This window comes from Falco peregrinus, chromosome 5 (genome assembly GCF_023634155.1).
Source record: "Falco peregrinus isolate bFalPer1 chromosome 5, bFalPer1.pri, whole genome shotgun sequence".
NCBI lineage: Eukaryota > Metazoa > Chordata > Aves > Falconiformes > Falconidae > Falco > Falco peregrinus.
The window spans coordinates 41,769,865-41,796,224 of record NC_073725.1 but is presented as its reverse complement, the minus strand read 5'-3'; the positions used below and the strand labels follow the sequence as shown (position 1 = coordinate 41,796,224).

The following is a 26,360-nucleotide window of genomic DNA, read 5'->3' as shown; positions in this document are numbered from 1 at the left end:
GAGGCATATTCCTCCTCTGGCTGGACTGGGTGAAACTTACTGGAGACAAATGTGCCCTGGGGAGGGGTGAAGTGGTGATCCCTGCAGCCCTTCAGTGCACTGAGCAGGCTAGGTATGGCAAAGGAACAGATCTCTCTTCCTTGCCTAAGAAGAAAAGGAGCGAGGGAAAAGGGTGTGCTGAAAGGGTGTGGAGAGTGAAAGGAAAGAAAGATGGGCTGCTGGATGCCCTTCCCTCCCACCAGATCCTGAGAAGAAGAATGCTGTGCTCTATACTGTGCTAAAACATGACATTCAGACTTAAGCACTTTAAACAGTCCCCTGAGCTATGCTGAGGGTGCAGAACAGCTGTATGTATAATTAAGTAAAGCTAATTACAATAAATCAAGTTAACTAGAAAATCAGTCAGAGCTTTTATTCCTGAAAGTTCTGTTGTTGTTGCCAGAGTTGAAATTGCTTCAGGGCAAGATGCTGGGCCACTGCAGATTGTCAGAGATCTAGTCATTTAGTTTTATTTTTAAATCAAAATTGGTAAGTGGAAAATGTTGGAGTAATGGGGAGGGTGTTCATGTGCCTGAATTTTAGCTCCAAGTTTAGAAACTAGATGAGGAGGCTGATCTCTGTAGGATAATTGTAGAGACGAGGTACATGCCTTCTCTTTCTCTTGGCTACAGTAGACTTCTTGAGTGTTCAAGTTGGCACCAGAATATGGTGTGAATGTTTCCTTTGCCCATCTACCCAGCCATGCCTGCACAGCATTACTCTAAAACTGTAACAGGCACAAAAACTTTTGTTCTAGCTCAGCTTTGAAACATGACACAGTCCAGTGAAAATATAGTCCAGCTCCATGAAAGTTAGCAAAGTTATACAAATATGCTGTTAGTGATTCCTGTCAGAGAGCAGGATCTGCCTGCCCATTTATTGAGATTCCTGTTTCAAGCTGTGCCAGTGAAAAAGAGGCAATGTGCCAGGAGAAAGCCCAGTTCTGTTGTAACTGGTGGAGAATGTAATGCAACCAGATGAACACTAGACACTTTGGATTTACAGCGGCATCGCTACCCTAAGGATAAACTCCAGGGAGAACAACATACAGTATTGGTTGCAAACATTTTACGGAGAAAAGCGTTGAACAGATTTTGGCTCTAGCTGAGGAAATGTGTGAGGCACAAATCTCTGGAGTCAGGGTGAACACACGGGGAAAGTGTCATTGTAGTCTGCATTTTTCTTATGCTCTTCCCAGAACGTCTGGTGCTGTCCACTCTCAGAAACAGGATACTGGGCTGGAACGATATTTGATCTCACCTTAAACAGTATGATGATAGCAGTCTGCTCCTTCAGTTCCAGGATGTATTCAGGAAGGAACAAATTGTGGTTCAGCTGGCACACAGCGAAGAGATGCCAAAGGCTGTGAGAATTCCTCCTGTGTCTCAGTGCTGGATTCTGGAGTTAAAGACCAGATTGTGAGAGGGAGAGCGATATTTCTTTGCAGAGTAATGACTTTACTTTGTGCAAGGAGAAAGGAATTAGATTGGCAGAAGCTTTGATTTTGCCTTCTCCCCACAACAAGGCAGTTCCCTGTGCTGGAGAATATAGACTGCTCTATGCATCGCTGCCTCAAAGTGCTTGATTTTCTCCAAGCCTCTCCTGGAACAGTGCAAAAAGATGCCCCTCCACTGCCCAAAACTGGGGCAAAACATGGAGTGAACCACCTAGCAGCAAAAATACCATTGAAAACTACATCTAATTCATCTGCATTTGCCTTATTGAATAAGAGGGGACGTCACCACAGTAAAGATTTTTTAGAATAAAAATGAGTCAGTATCTGTCTTTAAAGGACTCAGTTTAAGGGTAGGCGTAATGCAATCCACACAGGCTGTGAAATTATTCTCATCAGGAGGCTTTACGGAATGGTTCTGGGAACCAAGGTGAATTAAAGTTTGACCTTATTTTTAATATTGTCTTTCTTGACACTTTCTCTTATATATACACTTGTTTTCAGGTTTCAGGAATGAGCTGCATTGATCCTGGTTTTGGAGATCAGTCATAGTGGTAAACAGCAAGTCTTTGTGATTTATGACTGGGCTTGCTGATAGTACCTTAGAGATGCCTGAGCACCTGCAGCTGGAGATCCAGTTTTAGGAACCAGGAATTTAAGCCTTTCAGGTATAGCTTTCACAGCTGTGCTCATTTGTGAGATGAAACCAAATCAGATTAGACAGTGATTATTACCAGTGACACTGATCACTGTTCAGCCCATGAGAAAGATTCTTCTGGTTTTGTAATATTCTTCAATGCCCCCTTCCCCATGCCATTCTTGACCAGCCCCCTAGTAAAATCTAAATGTGCAGGATTTCTAATAGCACTAATAATAATGAAGGGAGAGTGTCAGAAACTACTATGCATGTCATAGATTTGACAAAATTAGTTGGTGAAGCATTCAGACTAGTCAAAAGTGGGTTTGTTGTTGTATTTATATTGACTCATAATGTGATTTCATACCAGCTACCCCAAGAACACAACTACAGTGTGCAAGTCCTGGTTAGTCATCCCAAATAGCAGCAATATAAAATAAAACTGTATTTCTGAACACTAAGTTTAATTAACGTGTTTGCTTGTCATTATACTTAATGAAAACAAAGGTAGCATAGAACACACTCATAGCATAGCCATGCACACACAATTATCTTTTCTTCATGTATAGCAAAGTTGGCTATAAAGGCATCCTATACTACAGGTAAACCTGTCAGTGACCGGAAAGACTGAGTCAGGAAAGACTGTCCTTAAACTCCAAGCTTTAAATTCAGCCATTTTCACTGCAGACTAAGTGATACAAGGATAAATTTGGCTAGGGCTGGATGTTGCCATGATATTGATAGAAAGGGCTGTGCTACACTGCAGCTTCGCTTCTGGCTGCACAGCATGGAGCAGAGCGCTAAGGAGGAAGTCTACCACCCTCTGAACCACTGCTAAATCTGCCCTTTGGTGCTGATGGAAAACTTCAGCATGTCGGAGGTTCATAAGCTGATTTGTAACATTACATCCCTTAAAACAAACCCAGCAGCAGCAGCAGCTAACAATTGTGGGAAAACCCCTGCAGGTAAATGGCACATCTGTATTGATCAAGAGCCACTTAATAAGGCATTGAAAACATGTCACTATTCATTAGCAGTGATTGAAGGCAGAGATTCTTATGGCCAGGAGGAATCATGATCTGATAGCCTGATGTCCAGTACAACATGGGTCATAGGAGTCCTCTAGTACAAGGCCAGCAGCCATGTTTCAGCTAGGGCATACTTTCTAGGAAATAAAGCATAACCCTAATTTTTAGAAAGTCTTTGAAAGCAGAGCCATCTCAGTCATTCATAATATGTTCCAGTTGCTAATCACGCTGAGCAGTAATCTGTGCTCCACTACTCTTACTGATCTCTACTAATCAGTTCATAGACATCAGGAGTAAGATTCAACCAGCTCTGGGCACCTTCAGCAGAGGTCTGCAACTGCAGTAGCCCCAGTAGATGCCTTTCATAGACAGCGAAGCAAATAGAAACTTTAAGGGAGTGATTCATCTAAACTGGTTTAGACATCTACTCCAGACTGAGATGAATTGTGCTTTACTATCCACCTAGAGTATTGTTTACATCTGTATTGACACACAGAGCTTTTAGATAGACCAGCTCAGGTATAGACATAAAGCCAGATGAATCCTACTACCATGCATGACATGCTGGAGAGTTTGGCCTTTCCCAGTTAGATACTTTTGGACTATAAGAAAACTATCCCTTAGCTCTGCCCTTGTTGGAAGAAATACAATAAGATACTTTAGTATTTGACTTGTTTCCTAATGCTTTAAAATATTCTCACAGTCTTCAAATTTTCAGTTACCTTCTTGGACTGTGAACATCAGAACTGGACACAATATTAGAGATCTGATCATATGTCAGGATGGTAAATAGAGCAGTAGTAGGAACAACAACATATGACTAGCTGTATTAGGTCAGACCCAAGGTCTATCTAGAAAAATGGCTTGTCTTTGACAGTGATGTGTGGTGGATGACTGGGGGAAAGTTTAAAAAAGGAAAGGAGTGATATTTTCTGGACTCCTCTACCAGCCTTCAGCTTTATGACAAACACAGACACCTCCGTGCTCAGGAGTGCTCCATGGAAGGTACTTACAAGAACTTGTCTCATTAGCATAAGCTTTTGGTATCTGTAATATTGCATGCCAATGAGTGTAGCAGTTTAAATATGGAGCATTTAAAAAAAATAATCCTTAAAAAAAATATATATGCCACACAGTTTTCCTATCCTGTCTTCTAGGTTTCATATCACAAGAGACAGTGACAAAATATTCCCCACTATAACCTCCTTACTTAGCATCATTTTGTTTACCTACATCGGCTCTTCTTGACACAGCACTGAGCAACAGATCATCTGCTCCAAACCCCAAGATGTTTTTCAGAATTTCTGTTTCTAGAAGTGTGTTTTTTTAATGTAGTAGTCTTTGTCCCTGATATTTGGGGCTGAATTGAACATAGCTGTATGAATACGAGCAAATTTGTTGTTTTCTCTCATGATTTTGGGAATATTTACAAACTTTAGTAGGATTTTTTTTTTCCCAGACAATTGTTAATAAAGAAAGTGCTAAACAGCACAGGATTAAGAATCATATTTTGTAGAACCACTACTAGAACTAGAATAGCTTTACCATTATTTTCTATTTATAATGACAATTCATGACACTTAAATATTTAACTGATACTAAATGCATTTCATGTGGGCTGCATTCACGTATGTGTTTGTGTTGCACTGGTATATTTTAGTGATAAAAACCTTGTGCTGTATCAAATTAGACAGTTAAATCATTATAGCATTATCTACCAAACCTGAAGTCTCAAGAGGAAGCAGCAAGAGACAAGACCTGATCTCTTTGCATCCCCCTTGGTGGAGGAGGGAAATTCCATAGTGATTTTGTAACCATAAGTATAGTGAAGTGCTCTCTTAAAAATTATTATGAATGAGTAAAAGCTTTCTAAGACCTTCTTTCCCTTTATTGTCTACCACATTTTTCCTTCTCAAGTAAGACCCTGGGAGCACAAGGAGCAATTCAGAAACTATATTTAGACTACAAATTAAACACAGCATGCAGTATAGATCAGGTTCAAACAAATCTATTCCTTACTGATTCGTGTACCTAGGGTTTTTTTCAGGGACAGAGAAGGTGGTGTGGTGCAAGCCCAGACATCAATGCAGCGCTGCTACCTGGCAGGTAACTGAAGAGAACATATAGGAGCAACTGCAGCCTGTGAGCTGGGAGCTTGCTTTGAAACCTGAGGTACCAGCCAACAGAGATGCATTTATTTTAAAAACAACAACAACAAACAAACAAACAAAACCCCAATGAAGTATCCAGATCTGGGAGCATGCAAAGATGAAAATGATGAACAGCCATGGCACAAAATGCTTTGGCTAGTAACTTGGGACCAGCAGTAGAGCCCATCCACAACCCACTGGTGTCTTTTCAGAAAGACACCAGGTTGTAGGAGACTGTAACCAGATAGAAGCCTTTCCTCAGCACATTTGTCCACAGAGCAGAGCAAAAATGTTTCTCTTTTAGGTCAGGATAAAAAGAGTGCTGCTGCCTTGCTCAGAGGACATTGTCACAGCTTGGTTTGGTATGGTGCTGGCCTGGTGGAGGTGTGATGTTCATGCCATGGGGCACATCCGAATTGCAGCACAGGCTCACTCCATCTTACAGAAGCTGCAGCACGCATGGGAGTCCTGCCACTGTGACTGTGGCAGACACTCTGCCCTTTGTGATTTCCCATTTTTAATTATACCTGAGTATCACTTGTGCTACTGTTCTCTGGTCTGTGGCACTTGTAATTTTAGAAATGTCTTCTGTGTTCTCTCCCTGACTTGCCTCAGTCAGATCACACAAAACAAATTTTTGAAGGAGAAAATAGGACTTCCAGCCAATGCAACTAGCCAAAAATAGTTAACTCTTAAATGTTATTTACAATTTTATCTCCTTCCTCCTGGAGGTAGAAATGCTGCTGGCATCCTCTGTGGGGAAGATGCTTGCCAGAGGGTGGAATGCATGAAAAAGGATGATTCCCTGAATCATCCTATGAAGGCGGCCACACTATGGAGGAGGAACGGAGCGACCTCTCTGCTTCTTCCCTTTTTCACTCCATCTGGAGATGGATGCTGAACATAGGGAGTAGGAGGTAGAGGGGAGGCACATGGGGAGCTTTGTACCTCCCACTCACCACATTTGAAGACATCAGCCCACTTGCACAGGCTTGCCCCCTCCACTTTAGGCTGTTCTTTCACATATTAAGGAAGACTAGGGAGCTATACCAAAGCAGGCCTTCTACATCCAAGTTAGAACAGTTATTTTATAGTTTTATAATTTCAAACACACTGAGGCTTGCTCCATGTGCACAAATCCTGGATCCTGCTTAAGGTCTCTGAAGTGAGGGGTCAGTCTTTATACAGATCCCCTATAAGAGGCAATTTTCATTGCCTATGAAGATGAAAAGAAGAAAAGGTTTCAGGACATTTAAGTTAGCAAGAGGACAGTCCTCGCTCTGTGGAAGCAGTACTAGTGAGAGTGAAAGACCTATCAGTTTTGCTACATCCAGCTATTGCATAAAAAAATAATGTGGCACACCCATGCTCAAGCAGCAACCAGTATCTCTTAGACTGTCAGAGATAAGAAGGGCTTACAGCGATGGAGAAATCATCGCACAGCTAAAGAACAGAACCTGCCACAGCCTGGCTTTCATTTTTACACTATGAATAACAGGCCTTTCTTAGGGTAACCAGACAACCATAAATCCTTGTTGTAATATGACCTTTCATGCACTAAAAGATGACATTAAAGTACCCTCAGATTACATAATCTTAATAGTTCAATTGACTAAAGAGTACCTGTGCTTGTATGTATGTATAGGAATAAAAAGAAGAAGAAAAGGATAGAATAAAAAAGGTTTAACATTAAAAAATTATTTAGGCAGTCATCAGAACAGCTAAATAAAATTACATATGAGCTCTGTCATTTAAGGCTTAGCAAGGATTTTACAATCTAATTGTGTCAGCAGTCTGAGAGATCAGCTTCTACTGACACCACTGTCCCCTGAAGGTGCTTTGCAATGTGGTCCAGGGTGACATTTTCCCTGGCTTTAGCTGCTCACCAGAACAAATACAACTTAATCCACTGCCTTTGAATTGCCACAGATATATATGGAAGGATCTATATTTTTCTTAAATTTAGCAGCTTTATGTCTGAGGAAAATTTGGTATTGGAACTGCTGCACCGAAAATAAAAAAAAAAAACAAAACCTGCAGATCTGTAGGTCCATGGTGTAATTACTGCCCCAAAATCAGCTGGCTCCAGAGCAACACCAAGTGAAATGCCTCATGACAAAGAGCACCTGAGCTGACCAATAACTCAGCATCCAGTTTGTTTGGTCTTTGTATCACTGCTGAGAAAGGATAAAGTGTCTGCCTATGCAGGGTGCATATAAATTATCCAAGTATTTACTATCAATATGGTAGCACTATATACACACCTCAAGACAAAGCTGAATAGATCTGCATCTTTATGGAATATAAGGTTATACACATGGCTGACACAACGGCTTCTGCAGGATTTGCAATAGTATAAATATGAAAACTGACTTTGAATCAAAATGATCTTATTAAATAAGCATTCATGTCAATGGCATGGACAACATATTGTTTATTTTATCAGACATATCCACTTACTCCACTAGTTCAACAAAGCATTGTATATCGATTTGACAGAGATACTGTCAGATCACATTGAGTGACTGCTGGTGGTACCAGTACAGACCTTAATTTATATTCTGGAACTGTGCCCTCTCTGCCATCTTGGATCTTCCTATAAAATCTTATAAGATGCACGAAAAAATCTATTCCACGTTTTTCAGATTTATGACTGTCAAATGAAAGAAGGAACAGAAATAATCTTTCCATTTGTCAGCCTGTCATCTACATAGAACAGACACAGCTGCTGCTGCTGCAAGAAAATGCTATTACACGTGCAAAATGGACAGTTTCTTCACAAATATTTTTGTCATTAATTTAGCATAAAATCTATGAAATCTTAGGGCAGTAGAATAGTCATTTGATCTTATGAACAAAAAGAAAAATCATGATTCACTTCAGGTTTTGTCTTTGTTATTTTGTGCAGCTGAAAAGCTAGCAAATTCTGTGTAGTACTCAGAGGTGCCTGTGCCTGGTTTTGAGAAAGGTAATATGCAAAGATGCGCTTTCATTTCAGTCTTCCACCAAGCAGATAATGATGGGAGTCCCTACAAAGTCCCTTGAAAGTATCAGGGAACAAAGGCCACCCACTCCAGCAACATTGCTGGCTTACGTCTTCAGTCAGTTACGGCTGAGCACTGTCTCCAGACTGGATATAACCGAGTTAGTGGTTTGGGTTTTTTTACAGAAGAAAATGTTTCTTAGGAAATGCATGCAACTGTGAAATTTCATCAGTAAGCATTATTTTGATGGTTATATGAAAACCGATCTGAATCATAAAATAAGGAACAAAATTTAAATAAGAATAAAATTAATATAAATTAAAAACCTTTAGAGAAAAAGGGTAAAAGTCCTCACCTGATACACTATAGTAGCATGTGATATCCCTGTACTCCATCCCAAACATTTTCAAGTTTCAAGTCAACAGGACACAGATGGTACCCTGGAGACTACAACTTGACTGGGAATGTGCAAGGTATAAAGAGTGCTTTGCTTTATGCTTCCCTTTCAACCATCCGCTCCTGAGAGGAAGCATCCATCTCACCCTTACGCAGTAGGTATTGCTCCCTGCCCTGATCTAGTTTAGACAGAGACTACCCTATTTTCTCTTGTTTTCCTGACTCCCCCGAAACTACATCTCTTCCTTAAATTTGCATGGGTTTCTTCTTTCCTCTCCTTTTACTCTTCCCCTTCATGTCCCATCTGTAGCCTGAAGGCTCCTGAGACAGGGGGGGTTGTTGGCACCTTGCAAAGGGATGCCTTGCTGCTGTCCCCCACCTTTCTGCCTTCTTCCTCTCTTCTCCCTTTCCAAAGGATCCCATCAGGTAACTGAGGGGCTAGAGAAAGTGAATCAAAGTACAAAATGTAACTAAGCTGGCAAAACAAGCTGTTTCCTATCCTAGAAGTTTTCAAGAACAAATACATGACATAAATGCCAAACATTTGTACTGATCTGTCAATGCCAGTGCAGCACTGTATGACTGAAAAAAGTAATAAAACTACTACTGCCAGCCTCTTACATTTAAGAACAGAAGGAATGCTTGAAATTATAAAATGAGCTATATACCTGTGAGTCTGATCTGTCCATCTGCATGACTTCAGTGAGAATTTCAAATGAAAGAAAAATCAGATTTAACTATAAATGGGTAGTGGGTAAAATGCAAAGGGAGATTATTGAACTAGATTAACCACATATTTCAAGAAGATAACAATTTCTTAAAGTGTAGAAGAACTAGTTTATCTGGATTTCAGTAAGGAATTCAGCATGATGCCGCCTAAATAGTATTTCTGTGTAGTGTAAAACTAAGTTCTGAGAGGCGATCTCAGGAAACTAAAGTTTGCATTTTACAGTAACTTCTCAAAGCAGACTGCATTTCAAAATCAGAGATCTTATAGAGCGAACAGATTCCTGCATGGAAACTTGATTGAAAAGTTGTAGACTTCATGCAATTGTTTGCAACATAGAAATACTTAACACTGCTAGGCTAATACAAACATATGCAGTGTTCAGAATCTAGAGATCTTCTGCAGCTCATGTATTTAATGATGTATTATAGACTGGATGGATCATTCGTTCATGTTCTAATTTCTTACACATAGAACATATCTAATTATTTCTTAGATTCATTAGGATACAAGGAACAAAAAAAAAGGAAGAAGCAGAACAGGCACTCTTACTTCTGCCATGACGACATGAGTAAAGCTCCAATTTTCTGAGAAAAGTTATTTTAAACTTTTGAGAATAGAGCAGTAGATAATTCACCATTTTTATTCTGAGACTATTATGTTTATCCTTTGGTTTTAGTGGAGTTGGCATGCTCATAAATCCCACCTTCCTCTGGCTGTTATTTCTGTCTGGTAAATTATTTTTTTATTCACAAGGCAGTAAAAGGTCACTGGAAAGAGGAATATAATATTCACTCTCATAAAATAAAGTTAAAGAGTATTTAGCATTTATATCTTTCCAGGCTGGTAAACAAAATATGGTTTATTTGACTCAATGAAGACCTATGATACTGAAAGAGATAAATCTAATGACTTGTTTTAACAGAATAAGATAAATCTTTCAATAGAAATCTTCAATAATGCCATGTTGTTCCTGTGGAAGTCCACTACACAATTATACATAGGTGCCCACAGAAAGAGCAGCACTTTGGCTCTTACCTGCCAGAACTATTTGAGATGCACAAGTAGATTTCTTAACAACTTCTGGAAGTACAGCACACTTCTAAGTTGCTAGTCTATTAAATTACAAAAAAAAAAAATATTGCTTAATAAAGTTTAGTACTAAATTTGATTAAATAGTTTCAGGAATAACAGAGATTTTCCATTTTACATCAAGCTTTATTTTGACTGAGGGCTGGTTCCTGGGGTGTGTTTTTGAAAGGAAAATTTAATTCTGCTTAGTAGGAAAATTTCATTCTTCTTGGGACACTTGGTTTAAAAAAAGATATAGCAGCTACTCAACTAAATGTACCTAAGTGTATTCCACATGTGGAATTCTAAAAAAAATCAGAATGTGTTAGAACAAAATTGTATATGAATACACAGTGAAAGAATGCATAATAAAGTATGCTTTGTATTTTGCAATTACAATATTCACTTTAATTTTCTTTTTTATGAAATTTCTTCATATTTACATGCTTTTAATGTAACCTGGCAAAATGGGATTTAGTCCAGAGAATCATACTGGCCCCAAATAGTTCCTTAGTAAGGAGGAGAGTTTCATATTCACAACCCAGATTTTTCCTGGCTGAGCTTGTGATCTCTTATGGGGACATCTAATGAGGGCCAGGGCGGGGAGGAAGAACAAGTTATTTTGCCTACAAAGTCTTGAAACAAGGTTTTCTCCCAAATGTGGGCTCAGCTTCAATTTAGAAAGGAGAGTAAAGTTAAACATCCTTCTGCATCTGCCCTGTGGCTATCTGCTTTTCCTCACCTTAGCTCTGATCAGTCTCAGCCTATTCAGCCCATGCTCTTTGCAAACCTCAGTTCTCTTCCTTAACCTACATTTTGCATAAGTAACAGCAGTGGAAACACTCATTTCTCAAGAACTTTTTATGCTTACATTTCCTGTAAAGCCCGTGCCCCCCCATGAGAGGGAACTGTTGCAGGGAAAACCCTTCTTGATGGCAACAGCAGCAGACAGTATAAGGCCAGTCATTCAGTCAGAAGAAGGGAGAGTGAGTGAGTGAGCTTGTGGGTTATTTGCCCAGCACACAGTTGTGCAGCCACTCAGCATGCTCTATTAAAGTAGAATTTTCACAGAAAATGCTGTTGATGTTTTAAAAAAATCATCTTGCAAAGTTAAAATTTAATTAACTGTTCTCTGGGAAGCCTAGCTCAAAATAAGTGGCCCATGTTGACACACGGTGGACCTTTATGTTTCAGGTTCTTACTGAAGGATTACAGTGAAAAAAACCATAAGAAGCTTTTTAAATTTGGGGCAATTATTTCCTTATCCCTTATTATTGTTTTCAGAAGTAACTGAAATATTTTTTTTTATTGAAAAGGAAGGAAAGCAGAAAGATGTAAGTGGGAAAGACAAGGAAGGAAAAAAGGAATGAAGCAAGGAAGGAAGGATAAATTAGGAAAGGAAATAAGGAAAGGAAGGGAGGAAGGAAGGAGAAAGAAAAGAAAGGAAGAGAGAGAGAAAAAGAGAGAAAGAGAGAGAGAGAGGGAAGGAGGGAATGAGGGAAAAAGTTTTGAAGGAAGTTATGGCATCTGCAATTTATATTTGACAAGGTACAGCAGTTTCACAGCCAATTGAAACCAGTTCATTAGCTTCCATCATTAGCTTTGCCCAAATGATTCACATTTTCAATCTAAGGCTCTTAAACAATTTCTGTTCCAGGAGGTGGGAAAATGGAAGAAGGAAAATAAACTCTTTTAGGTAAAACCTGAAATCTAAACAAAACTGATTGGGTTTTCCCTTACTGTTTGCTTTCCAGCATTCCCACGAGAGTTGGGGAAAGCTTCAGGCACTCAGCATCTCTTATAACCGAGCATTTTTGTTTAGGTGCCTAAATTCAAGCACAAGACTATGCGGTTATTTTCCCAGTAAATAAACCTTAATCATTACCTAGTTTTTATCTCAATTAATGTGATTTACCAGGTCTATCTGCTTTGTAAAGAGACTGATAGATTCAACAGAACCAAGCTGTACTTCCAGTGCTTTAGTAACCATTAAAAACAAGATTTTCAGAGGTCCTCTACTCCATTCCCTGCCTCGGGGCAGCAGTACCTACACCTAGATCATCTCCAATAGATGAACTTGCTGCTTTATGCTAATGGCATCTTAAAGTGGGGAAATGTTCCCAATAAACAAACAGGAAATAAGTGCTTACTCTTTTGCACAGTAGTTTTGATAATCAAGTTGCTTATGTTGACTACCATTTGTCTAGTATCCCATTAATTAGGTGCTAGAACTATTTTCAAGAGTAATACAAGCAGGATTTGGCCAAATCTGATCATTCTTTACCAATGACATGCACACACATTTCAAATCTAAAAATGAATTCTTCCCTTGTTCAACTGCCTGATTGTGGGTTTGGAGAACTCTCCTCCACTTACATCAGGATCTAAACATCCTAATCTCACAGAAGAAAAAACTTCCCCTAATTTACCTGCTTGGAAATCCAGTTTTCCACTAAACATTTAGATTTCGGCTATTACTCTTTTTCAGTAAAGGGCCACCCTGATGTGGTACTGGAAACTGTTCAAATGCTGTTATATCTGGTAGAAAGATATTTTCAGAACAGGGTCTCAAAGAGTGATTGAGGCTTGATGGAACTTTTTCTTCCTTTCTATCTCAGTATTGAAAATCAAATATAATCACTATTTATCCTTCCACCTGCACAGCTCCCTGCCTTGGGCTTCTCAAGTGGCACCAGATAACTTCATAACCCCCATAAATCAAGTAATCTTGTGTATTCAGTCCTAGAGGTGCCACAAACTCATTTTTTAACCCAACAAGATTTATTGGGTGGTGATTTTTCATGCCTTCTGGCACCCCAAGACAGTGGATATTTATATTTTTCCTCCCAACTTATTCTCTAACATTTCAAAGCAATGGCTGTATATCACAGTTTGTATTCCAAAAGTATCACCTCATGAACTCCCTACACATTGAACGCACAGGATCTAAGAGTTCTGCCATGTTTTTTTCCATGGCTGATTGTGCTGCGGGTTTTTACAATGAAAGAACAGAGGTATCCGGAACGAGGTGTTTTGCACTGTTGTTCTAAAAGATCTTGTGATGTACCAGTACAATGGATCGCCCCAGATTGGTGTTTGTAGAAACTGGCAAGCTACAGGTGGTTTATTATGCCCTGAATGACAATCTGTTACCAAATCTTGGCACCAAATTTTCCAGACACTGTTAAGGAAATAAAAACATCATCTGTAAATAAACTACTACAGGGAGTTTCTCTCTTAATACTAAAGTGTCCTGATACTTCAGTGATTGAAGATTGTCAACACAGAAAACACGAAACCTACTGTAGGAATCAGTAATACGACAGTTTTACAGGAGTCATACTATTCAGATGAACTGTCCTATTCTCATACTGAAATAGCAAGAGTTGGAGGTTCCCTGAAAAGCTAAATATCCGAGGGAAAAGAAACAGTAGGAAAACTGCACATTTGAGCCAGACTTACACTGCTTACCCTGGAACAAAGCCCATGCTGCAAAGCCTGGCAGAGAAAGCAAACACACTGGAGCAATGAAACACAAAAAAGCCCAAACTTTTCTACATTACTGTCAGTAAAGTCATGTAATTTTTATATGAACTTAACATACCTAATAAATGATTGTCTCTTCTGGCTTCTGCTGTATTTGGTTTCCTGATCTCTGTGCCATTTTGATCAGACCATTAAGGAGCTGGTAAGTTTAGAGCTAACTGCAGCCACGCACATTCTATTGCAGTTGCATATCCACTAATTGTCAGCTTAATGGTCTGCAAAGATAGCTCTCCTCATTATAAACATTTGACTGAAATACAAATGTTATTAGGTGTCATCATTATGAAGTTGATAATACTAGAATTATTTTATGCTTCACCCTGTATGTATTTTGTTTCCAGAAGTTTCTAACTGTGAGGCATTTTACATTCCGTGATTACATTAATCTGTAATCCTACCGCTGTCTCTAGGAAGGCTATTGCAGTACTATATGTAACATTACCTAAGATCATGTAAGTATGCTCTTGAATGATGTTAAGCAAAGCCCCATCTGAGCCTCTTACTATGCAGTATTTGAGAAGTAGAGCCTAGAAGTGAATAAAACACAGAAAAAAATCCTGTATTTGAAATGTATTCTGACTAAAGCATGATGGTCTGTGCCTGAGAGTTCATTAAAGGTGCAAATACAACTTTGACCTGCACTGTATTTTAACAGCAAAGTTGGAATTGCTGCAATTACTGTTGGGGTTGGGGCAGTTATTATAAAAGAAGCTGAAGTGCTCCTTCAGGACTCAGAACTAGGGTGAAGGCTGATGCTCAGAGGAAAACAAAGAGTTTATATTTTGTGCTTGTGTCAGCGGAGGTGTCCCAGGCTGTTTTTAAGTTCAGGGTTAGGACTGAATTGGGCTCAGGGTCACAGAAACGTATTAATTTTATGGCTTGATGTTCAAATCAATTCCAGTAGAGCAAGAAGCATATGATTTGTTAATATTTCTGTTCCAATTAACTGTGCCCAGATAATGATTAGCTCTAGTAAGGGTTCTCATTAGATTTTAAAATGTAGATAGAAACTTATGACTACATAATCCTGAAAAAAACAGTGACTCAGAAAAGGACTTGGGCCAAAGGGTATTTTTTTTACCTTGCTGCTATTAGCTGTAAAGCTGGAGTTCACAGACACTGGGAACTGACTTTATTAGTATTGCTGCATGAAGATCAACACCTGAAAAAATAGGATGACAATGGATGTAAAATGGGCAGCCTGTTCCACTGCTTGACCACCCTTTCAGTGAAGAAATGCTTCCTACAATCTAAACCTCCCCTGGCACAAATGGAGGCCATTTCCTCTTGTCTTGTCACTTGTTCTCTGGAAGAAGACACCCAACCCCACCTCACCACAATCTCCTTTCAGGCAGTTGTAGGGAGCAATAAGCTCTCCCCTGAGCTTCCCTTGCTCCAGACTAAACAACCCCAGTTCCCTCAGCCACTCCTCATAAGCCTTGTGCTCCAGGCCCTTCACCAGCTTCGTTGCCCTTCTCTGGACACGCTACAGCACCCCAAGGTCCCCTCTGAAGTGAGGGGCCCAAAACTGAACACAGTGTTCAAGGTGCAGCCTCAACAGTGCTGAGTACAAAGGCACAGTCACTCCCCCAGCCCTTTCCCACCAGGCACTTCCCAGCCACCCTTCCCCAGCCTGTAGCACTGCGTGGGGCTGTTGTGTCCCCAGTGCAGGACCCAGCACTTCTCCCTGTTGAACCTCCTACAACTGGCCTCAGCCCACGGCCCGGCCTGCCCAGACCCCCCTGCAGAGCCTCCTGCCCTCAGGCGGATCAACGCTCCCCCCGCTTGGTGTCCTCTGCAAACTGGCTGAGGGGGCACTCGATCCCCTCAACCAGATTGTCAATAAAGTTATTAAACAGAACTGGCCCCAATACTGAGCCCTGCGGGACACCACTTGTGACCAGCCACCAGCTGGATATAACACCATTCACCACCACCCTTTGGGCTCAGCTGTCCAGCCAGGTTTTAACCCAGTGCAGAGCACACCCATCCAAGCCTTGAGCAGCCAGTTTCTCCAGGAGAATGCTGTGGGAGATGGTGTCAAAGGCTTTACTAAGGTCCAGGCAGACAACATCCACAGCCTCCCCCTCATCCACTAGGTGGGTCACCTTGTTGTAGAAGATCAGGTTTGTCAAGCAGGACCTGCCTTTCATAACCCTGTGCTGGCTGGGCCTGATCCCCCAGTTGTCCACACGTGTCACCTGAAGGCACTCAGAATGACCTGCTCCAAAACCTGCTGACCTGCACCGAGGTCAGGCTGCCAAGTCTGTAGTTCCCCAGATACTCCTTCCTGCCCTTCTTGTAGGTGGCTGTCACATTTTGTCAGTCTTTTCCTCGTCTTTTGTCACTATGCTTCCCCCTGCATCTAATAAAGGATGGAGATTCTCCTTAGCCCTCCTTTTGTTGATAATGTATTTATAGAAATATCTTTTATTGCCTTCTATGGCAGTAGCCAGACTAAGTCCTGGTTGGGCTTTGGCCCTTCTAATTTTCTACCTGTGTAACCTTACAACACCCTTGTAGTCTTCCTGAGCTTCCTGCCCCTTCTTCCAAAGGTCATAAACTTGCCTTTTTTTCCTGCATTCCAGCCAAATCTCTGTTCAGCCAGGGTGGCCTTCTTCCCTGTTGGCTTGTCTTTCAGTACAGGGGGAACAGCCTACTCCTGTGCCATTAAGACTTCCTTTTTGAACAATATCCAGCCTTCCTTGGCCCTTTTAGGACTGCCTCCCATGGGACTCCAGTAACCAGTATCCCAAACAGGCCAAAGTCTGTCCCCTGGAAGTCCAAGGCAGTGGTTCTGCTGATCCCCTCCTTACTTCTCTGAAAACTAAAAACTCATTTTGTGATCACTGTGCCCAAGATGGCCTCTGACCATCACACCACCCACAAGTCCCTCTCTGTTCACAAACAATCCATGGCTGAGGTTCCTTTGCAGACCTTCCTGGAAGGGCCCCTTCACAGCTACCAGTGACATGGCGTCCAAGCTGGCCTGGAGCGCAGGCAGCCTAAACTGCATCTTGCTGACCCTTGGAACAGCATTAATTAGTGATAAATTTTTAAAAATCTAGAAGAATGAGGAAGCAGGCCACACTTGCATACTCCATGTGTCCAAATAAACTAAGGTGCAACTCCTTTCCATTACTGACCTACATCTAACCCTATCTTTAACACGACTTTGTGACAAAAGTCCATACCCAACAAGCACATAAAATGTAAGACCCGGTGGGTCCCAGCCCTCATCCTCAGTGTAGCAGATAAGCAGAATCCAAATATTAAGCAAATATAACAAACCTTAACACTGCCCACAACCCTATAGATAACTGCTATAGCCAGCAACGCTTACCTGTCTCTTAAACCAACACAGGGTCTCAGTGGATCAAAGGAGTAAAACTACAAACACAGGCCTTAGTCCCAGTCTCAAACCTAATTCCAAGTACAACTCTGAGGTTAATTCTTCTTGTCCCTTTCTCATTCCAGTTTTGTCCTAAGTTTGTGCGACATTGGAATTTTAACAGTAAGCCTATCACTTCAGTCTTTCCCATCCACAACAATATATCAAGAAGAAATTATTCATTAATCTTATGTCATAAATCAATTTCAATTCAATTGTCACAGAAAGCTCCAATACTTGAGCAAGTTCTTGGCTTGGTTAAACTAATATCAATAAATCAATGTACTTCACATGCTGAATTTTGAAGAGTAAAAGTAAAAGCAAACTTCTGTCCCCTGGGATTTTAATAAAGAGTAAATTAAGTCACTAACATACATAAAAATAGAGTGATCTGTTTCAAAATTTTTAGATATTCTGCAAACAACATTTATTCTTTTGAATGCTCTGTTGTTTCTGGAACCTTCTTGGAGGAGTATCTTTTGTGAAATACTAGATCTAGAGGAAAAAGGTAACTATACTGACTCTCAGAAATGTGAACATACTAAAGTTAGCACCCTGGAAAGCAACAAAACTGAAGCAACCTACAAAATGGAAAGGTACTGGAGGTAAGTTGTGGAACACTTAGCAGGATTGTCTGAAACACAGGACTGCAGTGAGAATTTATGCTTTAAAAATTTACAGAAGTTTGAAGGAATTTTAACCATGTAACCATTTTAACCCTCTTGAAGCCACTGCAAATGCTGACTTCCCTCAAGCGAGGGACAGCCCATATTTTATGTCCATCAGTCCAAAATTTCCTTCCTAATAATGTTTATAATGTTTTTTAAATATACATATATGAAATGGGCAGAAGGAGTCTTGGGAAATACTTGTTAAAAAAAATCAGGTAAGATTTCTATGGTGCATATTAATTTCATTATGGATGTATAATTTAATAGAGGATACTGGAGAACATAATATATATTATGTGAATAAATTATGAATTATGCTAACAGGGTGAGTGCTTGAGAAACATATAGAATAGGATAGAAAATACCTCCTTTTTTAAAACTTTTTGTCTATAGCAAAGACAGAATTGTTTACTTAATTAGTGGATTGAAAAAGAATTTAAAAGAGTTTGCCTTATAGTTTTCAGTATGACTAATAATGACAGAATCTCAAAAGTGTGTTTGGGCTCAGCCCTGCCACCTATCTTGATGAAGAACCATGTGGTAGCACCTTATGACATTACAAGCTTAATCTAAATAGTGTTTTTTTTAAAAAAAGGGGACTATGTGATCATGCAAAAGCAAATGCAAAGCTGCCTGCAGGCATCAGCCTTGCAGCCTCAGCCAAAAGCTCAGGTGACATTTCAGCACAGTGATATGCTCCAGCTCAGGTGGTAGCTTGCTGCTGCTGTGCAGCAGCTTGGAGGAAAGGGCTCTGCTTTGTTCAGCAAGAGGTGCTGAAGTTGAAGCTGTAGCCCACCCTGCTAACCAGGTTGCCAGGGTTACCACAGGGATCCCAAGTGTGGAAATTCAGGACTGTAATAGAGAAGCTTTGCTTCACTAAACAGGAAAATAACAAAATAGAGAGACATTATTAAATACCAGAGGATTGATGCAGAAATAAAAATAACTGAATAAAAACATTAGCAACTACATACAGGCAAAATGCCAAGTATTAATTTGATGTTTGAGTATAAGATACCATTTGAATCAGGACAGCTGCTGTGCATTGTCCCTTTTTTGGCACAGGAGGTCTGTGTGAGACAGGGCAGCCAGGGCTGAACATCAGAGCACAGGCATGAAGCCATGCTGCTGAGTTTGCCATGGGCACATGAGCAGCCCTGTATAAGCACAACAAGAGTGTGACTAATTTTATTACATTCACAAGGGTAAAATAGCTTGTATCTGAGTTCAGAATTGAGCCCTTGGTATAAATACAGCTTTAAAATATGAATTCAGAAGCTACCAGTGGTTGCTGTGAAATGCACTAACACTGAAAGCCTCCTAAAATTTTGAGAAAATTCCATCCATCAGAGCCTTAAAACTGCTCATGCTTTTCATCATTTTGGAGAGGTTTTTTTCAATAATTTTCTGCTTCTATTTTATAGTCTATAGTTGAGGAAATCCCCTTGCTCTTGCCTTTTAAAATTTATTTTTGACATGGAAGAACATACATTTTTATGATACCCTTGCAAAATCTTATGTGATAAGGTTAGGAAGAGGTGACATGTACTAAAAGAATTTGAGAGAAACATCCTATCACTTATATAATTATTTGTGACATAATTATACTGAGAAATTACTTTGAATAGCAACATTTACACTTTTTTTTTTGAGGAATTGTTTTTGATATCTTCAGTCCAAACATCTCAGGCCTAATAATTCCTTCAAAATATTGTTCTCCACTGTAAACTGTTTCTTTGATTGTGAAAATTAGGTTGGATACTTCTGCATCAGTATTCTTAAGCATTGCAGTTATTCAGGATATCATAGAAATCTGTTTCCATTCTAAATCTTTTTTTTTTTTAAGCCACTAGTTTTGAAGGTTACTATAGGGTAAGTCCTGAACGGGGAAAGGGTGTCTGGATGTATTAGTTCTATAAACACCTAGTAGAAAATTAAAATTAATAAGGCAAATATAAGCATGAAAAAGAATTAGTAACTCTAAAAGGGCAATTTACCTAATGAAAACATAATTTTATTAACTTGGCTATTTAGCCGTGCATCTTTACTTATTGCGAAGGTTTTCTAGCAGTATAATTAAACCAGATAACTTTGGTTCATTATTCTCAAGTTCAACCCATGTTGTGAAGAGTCCCACAAAGAAGCAAGAATGCTTATTGTGGCTAATTCTGCTTTTGCCATTTATATTGGTGAATCCACATGATTTAGAGGATGAGGAAAGGTGACACTGGCAGGAGGCCCAGGACATTTCTATTCCTAGGGGCCAAATCCAGGTAAACAAGTAATCTGTTTATTATCCTCATCAGTGACTGGTTTGAGCACAAGGATCCCTTCATCCAGAGTGATGAGGTTTGCTCTCCCTGGACACTTACAGAGGGTTTGGCCTTTAATGGTTATTTTTCTGTATTTCTTAATGCTTAGCTTTCTCATAGGAGGAACTGTGAACATCCTGGGCTTCTGGAGGTTGTACTCATATCAGTAAACTTTGAATTTCTGGGTCTGTCTCTCTCTTCCTTTGGACACACTCTTCACGCCCCTTGTGTGCAATGGGAATATCAGGAGCTGACTCTTTCATCCTAGGGAACATCTGATGCTTCCACAGCCCCTTCTTGGCAGTAACTGGGGGGCCAAAATAAGAGAGAAAATGTAGGGTATCTGTCCTAGGTATTGATAACACCCCTGAGGTTTTTTAAACAATATGTTTAACCCCAACATACAAAGCATGACACCAGTTTTGGTTTCCCCTCATTCCTACCCTATCTTGTTCCTGGATACCAGCGGTCAGATGTACAGGAGAAGAACAGACAAGCCTGATGTACAGCTTGGACAGAGGAAAAGCATACTGCAAGTGTACCTTCTTCTGCTGCCCTTTTCAGGAGATTTTAAGCCTCTTTTTCTTCTTTGGTCTTTCCATACTTCAAACTGGAAGAGACTCAAACTGGAAGAGCGCAGACAGGAGAAAAATTACTGCATTTGCTGCATCAAAATCCCATGGCAGTAGACTTTTTATATCACAGACAGGTACAAAGCTGAAGAAGAAGCTGACAAAAAAGATGAGAAAAATCTCACAGTAAATGTAGAAAAAAAAATCAAAAATAACAGCCAGATAAATTGCTGTTTGTACAAATGTTACAAAATCTTCATACCATGTATCTCCAAAATATTAAACACATACGTGGATTTATTCAGAATATTTCTGTCTTTCTATCAGTCATAAGTTTTTTGCAACCTTGAATTGCTGAATCTGGTAACTGAATTTAAAAAATTATGTTGTTTAGCTGTAAGAAATGGTGATTATAATGGCCAGAATTTCAGCAATGAAATTATCACATGATTCTAGGGTTCTCACAAGATTAAAGGGATTAAATGTCTCTCTTAAGGTTTACAGTTTGATGCAAATCTATAAATCAAAAAAGGCTGCTTGTAATTCAGCTGCCTAAAAAATATTTAAAATCCACACAGAGCTTTTGATCTAAAGAAACATGAAGAAAAAAGTAGTTAGGTTAAAAATTTGAGGGTACATTGGGGCTGACTCTTTGGATTTTGTATTTTTAAGAGAAGTTTAGAGGAAACTAAGAGGATTTTTCCACCTTATCTAAACTAAATGAGAGGACAAAGGGAGGACTGTCCAGAGTACAAACGATGACCTATGAGATTAAAAAGAAGTCTCTTTGTTGCAATTTTATCATCACTTGTAAGTGACAAAGTGCCAAAAGACAGGTTTGTGGCAGCAGCAATATATTTTCTTCAGGGTAGGAAAATCATCAGCAAGGTGTCTGTATATGTGTAGCACTGCTTGAATATGAAAGCAATTTTCTGAAGCCCTGTGGCTTAATTCTATTGTTTTCGTCAAGAACGAATATTCTGGATCACAATCTTCAACAACTGATAGTAATGGGCACACCGTGAAAAATGCATAAGCAAGTTCCTCAGATGACTGCTGGACAAGGCCTCAGCACCATCAACAGCAATATTTGCATTTATCTAAAAAGAGATTAAATGCTAACAAGGTTTCAGTACATTTATCTGCCTGGCTTCTGTGTATGGTTCCCATTAAATTCAAGGGGGAAAGAATATGTAAAGGGAATAAAATAAAAAGAAAGAATAAAAAAAAAATCACGCTGCATGTAGAGAGCGATTATAATCTTCCATTTTCTAAAATACATTTATACTAGAAAAACATCAACTAGAGATGAAGAAATACAAGCAGTAACACTACAAGCAGTAACACAACTGCTCAATCAAAGTATAGTTAATGTAGGATAATAGTAATTATTGCATGATCTGCCTCTAATGTACTAACATACCTTCAAAAAAACTTAATTATGCATCCAATATTCATTCTTAATATCTTCTGAAAAATGTCTCAGATACATGAAAGCCAGTTCCTTTCCTGCAGCGGGACCATATCCTCCAGCACTTGATGGCAACATATTTTACAAGCTTCTTTAATTATTCAGTTCCATCCAGCCTGGCTGGCACCTTCATTATCTTCCCATGCAGAGCACCCTCTGACTTGGAGCAAAGACTGCGTGTACATGAGCAGGTTCTGCAGACGAGCTCAAGGGATTCTCTTTTCATTCGCAAGTAGAAACAGGTGTTGACTTCTCCATCCACTCAAAATCCACCCCAAAAAATCACTGGGTTTGTCCCAGTCATGGACTTGAATTAATGCTTTTTGTATAAATTATTTCAACTCAGTGAAGAGTATCTGATTGTATTCCTTCAGAAATCACAGGAAAAAACATATCTTAGGTAGGAACAAGATGGGACACTGAAAGCATTTGACTTCAAGTAAAAATTCAAGATTCTGATCCCAATTCAGGCAAGCATTTAATCTAGGTACAGGCTTTACTTATGCATGTAAGCAGCCTCATTTCAGACATGCCAAGATTAAAGCAGATGATGGTAAACATGGGCAAAATTAAGACTGTTCAGTTCCTTGCACATTTAAACTAAGGCATTTATTGCCCAAACTTCAAAGATATTTAGACACCTTAATCTTTCTGAGACGCTGGGCATTACTCAGCCACTGTTGAACTGGGCTTCTCCAATAAAGAGAGGTGAAACAAATTTATATTTTTAATGAATTTATGTGATTAATTAGAAAATTCGGTTAGAAAAAATTATGATTCTGTATTCAAATATATTGAGTCTTGATTTTGACACTATTTTTTGCATTTAAAAAGCTACCTTTATATGAATTTTAAACCTGATTGTCTAGTGAGTGCAAAAATTAAACCATTAAAATAGCATTGGGAAATAGTTTTTTTAAGAATTAATTATTTGCTTATTTACAAATTGAAATTTTTTGTATCTAATCATACAGTAAGGTTCATTAGCTCTCTGCTGCAGGAGTAACACAGTTCAGCTAAAGGCTCACGTTACTAATTTGTTATACAGTTCATAAAGATGGTGCCTTGGGGACAAAGCACTGTCCACCCACAAAATTCCATGGAAGCTAGCAGTGCTTAGTCAAGGATAGGCTCTGCCCATAGCTTTTAATATTCCTGCTTTTCTGGGGCAAGAAACTTTTACAGTCATCACTGGAGATGATATCCAAGATGAAAAACAGTGTATGGTTATGTGCATGCTTTTATCTTTTCAACTGATGGAGAATTTCCCAAGCTGCAATGAAGTAAAAGGGCTGTCTAGTTACAGGACCCACAGTTTACGAGGTGATGGTATCTCCCATAGTGGGACTCTGTGTTGGTTACACTAGGAAATATTTTTGCCTAACCTCCATGAAAAATGGAAAACTACAGCAATCTGTCTTTAACTCCCACTCTAATAAGCTGTGAATAATAAATGTCTGAACACAACTATCATAAGTGAGGCTGCTATTTAGGTTAAATATAATAGCAGGCACTAACTACACAAAGGGACATAAGCACAAAGGGGAACTGTGGTGGAGTTAAACACTGGTTAAAAGCCTAACTGACTGTCTAACTAGGGAAAAGGGTATTTTTTATGTTCTCAGGTATGAAAAGGGAATCATGGATACATTTCTAATTGCTTTCCATGACTGTAATTTTTGATGCTGTTTGCTATAACAATAAATAAAAAATACATTTAAATACACATTTTGCATGTGTATTATCCTGTAAATATAAAACTGATACGAAACCAGTATTGTGAATGTCTTTAGTGACTGCTATGGTCTATTTAAAGCCTCAGAATATTTCTTGAATTGAATTCACCATTGAATGAGTTCACCTCACAGCCATAAAGATAACCCTTGTTTTTTTAAAGGGAAATTGTAAAAGTATATACTATTATAGTATAATAATGTAAAAAGCATTTTGCAGTGAATTCCAGTGCAATATAACCAGCCTCAGATCCTCCACTTTGATTTCTTAAATTTCCCAAAACTGACTCCCCCCATGAAAAAATACGGCTAGTCACAACGCAAGCCCATTATTGGACCATGGAGGCCAGTTTCATTAGGGCCTGGGATTCTGGGAGGGACCTCCAGAAAAATCAGACTATCAGCAAGAAAAATAAGTCCATTATTTACCAAGATATTGGCGTTCTGTCTCTACATTCAACTACTTCTAACACTGCACATGAGAACTACAGTACTGAAAATATACTGTATCAAGAACGGCACACAAGATCTATGAACAATTTGTCCCTCCTGTCATTGCCAGAACAAGCCTCACTGCAGATCAGAAATGAAGAAAAACAAAAGAAAAACCTCAGGCAGAAGATACTCTATTCAAACAACCCACATATCATGGGCTAAATTTTAAAAATTTGCAAAGTTCAAATTGCACGACCCTATTATATGAAAATACACTCTGCATACATATGTTAGTGAGGCATTTCTGAATGTATTCATCCAGTTTCTCATTTAAGGTATTTGTATTTTACCCTGGACTTGATAGAGCTAGGCACTGAAAACATATGGGTAATTTGTTCAATGTAAAAATAAGAAATTATTTCAAGAATGAAAACTATTTAAATTCTTACAGGTTAAAAAAGCAGCTAACAAACTGTAACACTGGTATGCTTTATATGAACAAGATTTCTACAACATTTGAGATAGATGAAATAGAGAGTCATGCAACAATCTTTTGACCTTCAGCCTTGTGGTATCCTAAGTACCAAGTCATATGGTTCCTTTCCTATATTCTTCAAGCCCTATCTGAAAAACTAGGTGTTTTGTTTCCACAGCCCACACACAAAATTTTCACAAGCTGTATCTCCTAAAGGTTGCAATGTCTCTTTACATTTTACCCTAAATTTATTTATTCATATGTTTACTCATCTATACTCCTTTGTTTTGAGTTAAAATGCCCTTGAGTTTAGGCAATTCTCAATCCCTCTGTCTACCTTCTGTCCACTACGATGTACAGCAATCACATCCTTTTCCAGCTAACTTTTTGCAAGGTTAACAAAACCCTGTTGCGATTTCCAGCTCCTTGGTCATCCAAGCAACTTTTCTTTGCAATTGTTTGTACTTGATTTCAGCTTTACTGTAGATTAGTGAGCAGAATTTTATCAGTACTTCAGATGAGATTTCACTAGGGCCTTATAAAACGGCATTCACATTTCCTTCTTTCTTAGAAACATTTCACCTGATATATACTAACACTGCTTACTTTTCACAGTCAACTGCATCCAACTGATTTCAGAGTTACCCTTCGCACTGACTTAAGACTGTGTCCACATTGCTTAAGGTACCTACTACAGGTAACAGCAGAGGACACAGCAACAAATGGTGCAGAATTACTCATGCCTGCCGCTGCTTGGGACAGGCAGCCTTTTTTCTAGTGAGCACCAACTATGTCTAAATCACACAGCACTTAAGCTGGGTCCCATGTGGTACCTGCATGATACTCTTGTGGCCCAAAGAATTAATACAGATTCTCTTGTGGCTTTCCAGTTAAGGTACCCAACATAAAAGGGAAACTGAATTGCATTATACCAGAGTAATGTCAGACCAAGGACGCTGTTTGGACATGTGTGATATATGAGACATACTGGGGTTTCTGAAACAAGGTTGATGGCTACAGAGGGCAAAGGAAGTTAAACGTGCCTGAGCTCTCCCTATCTGTATATAAGAAGCAGTTCCTAGAGTGAACTATACCTTCTAGCTAATAACACACCTGGTTTTCCACTGGGAACGAATTAATGGTGAGGTCCAAGAGAAAGCTTCAGGATCCAACATACATGCAGTGTAGCTTATCAGAAGACTCAGTGAGCTGAGAATTTCCATAATTTCACTAGTACACGCATATTTACTCTTTTTTTCCCCAGTTATT

At 39.3% G+C, this 26,360-nt stretch overlaps 1 long non-coding RNA gene across 1 annotated transcript in view; it reads right to left on the bottom strand.

Moving 5' to 3' along the window:
* Positions 1-483: 483 nt before the first annotated feature.
* Positions 484-26,360, bottom strand: part of LOC129784494 (uncharacterized) — a 62,348-nt gene continuing 36,471 nt past the window's right edge. The window contains exons 3-4 of the long non-coding RNA XR_008747288.1: positions 20,948-21,134; positions 484-1,437 (exon numbers count right to left, since the gene is read on the bottom strand). This is a non-coding gene — a long non-coding RNA (uncharacterized LOC129784494). The remainder of the gene's footprint in view (positions 1,438-20,947; positions 21,135-26,360) is intronic.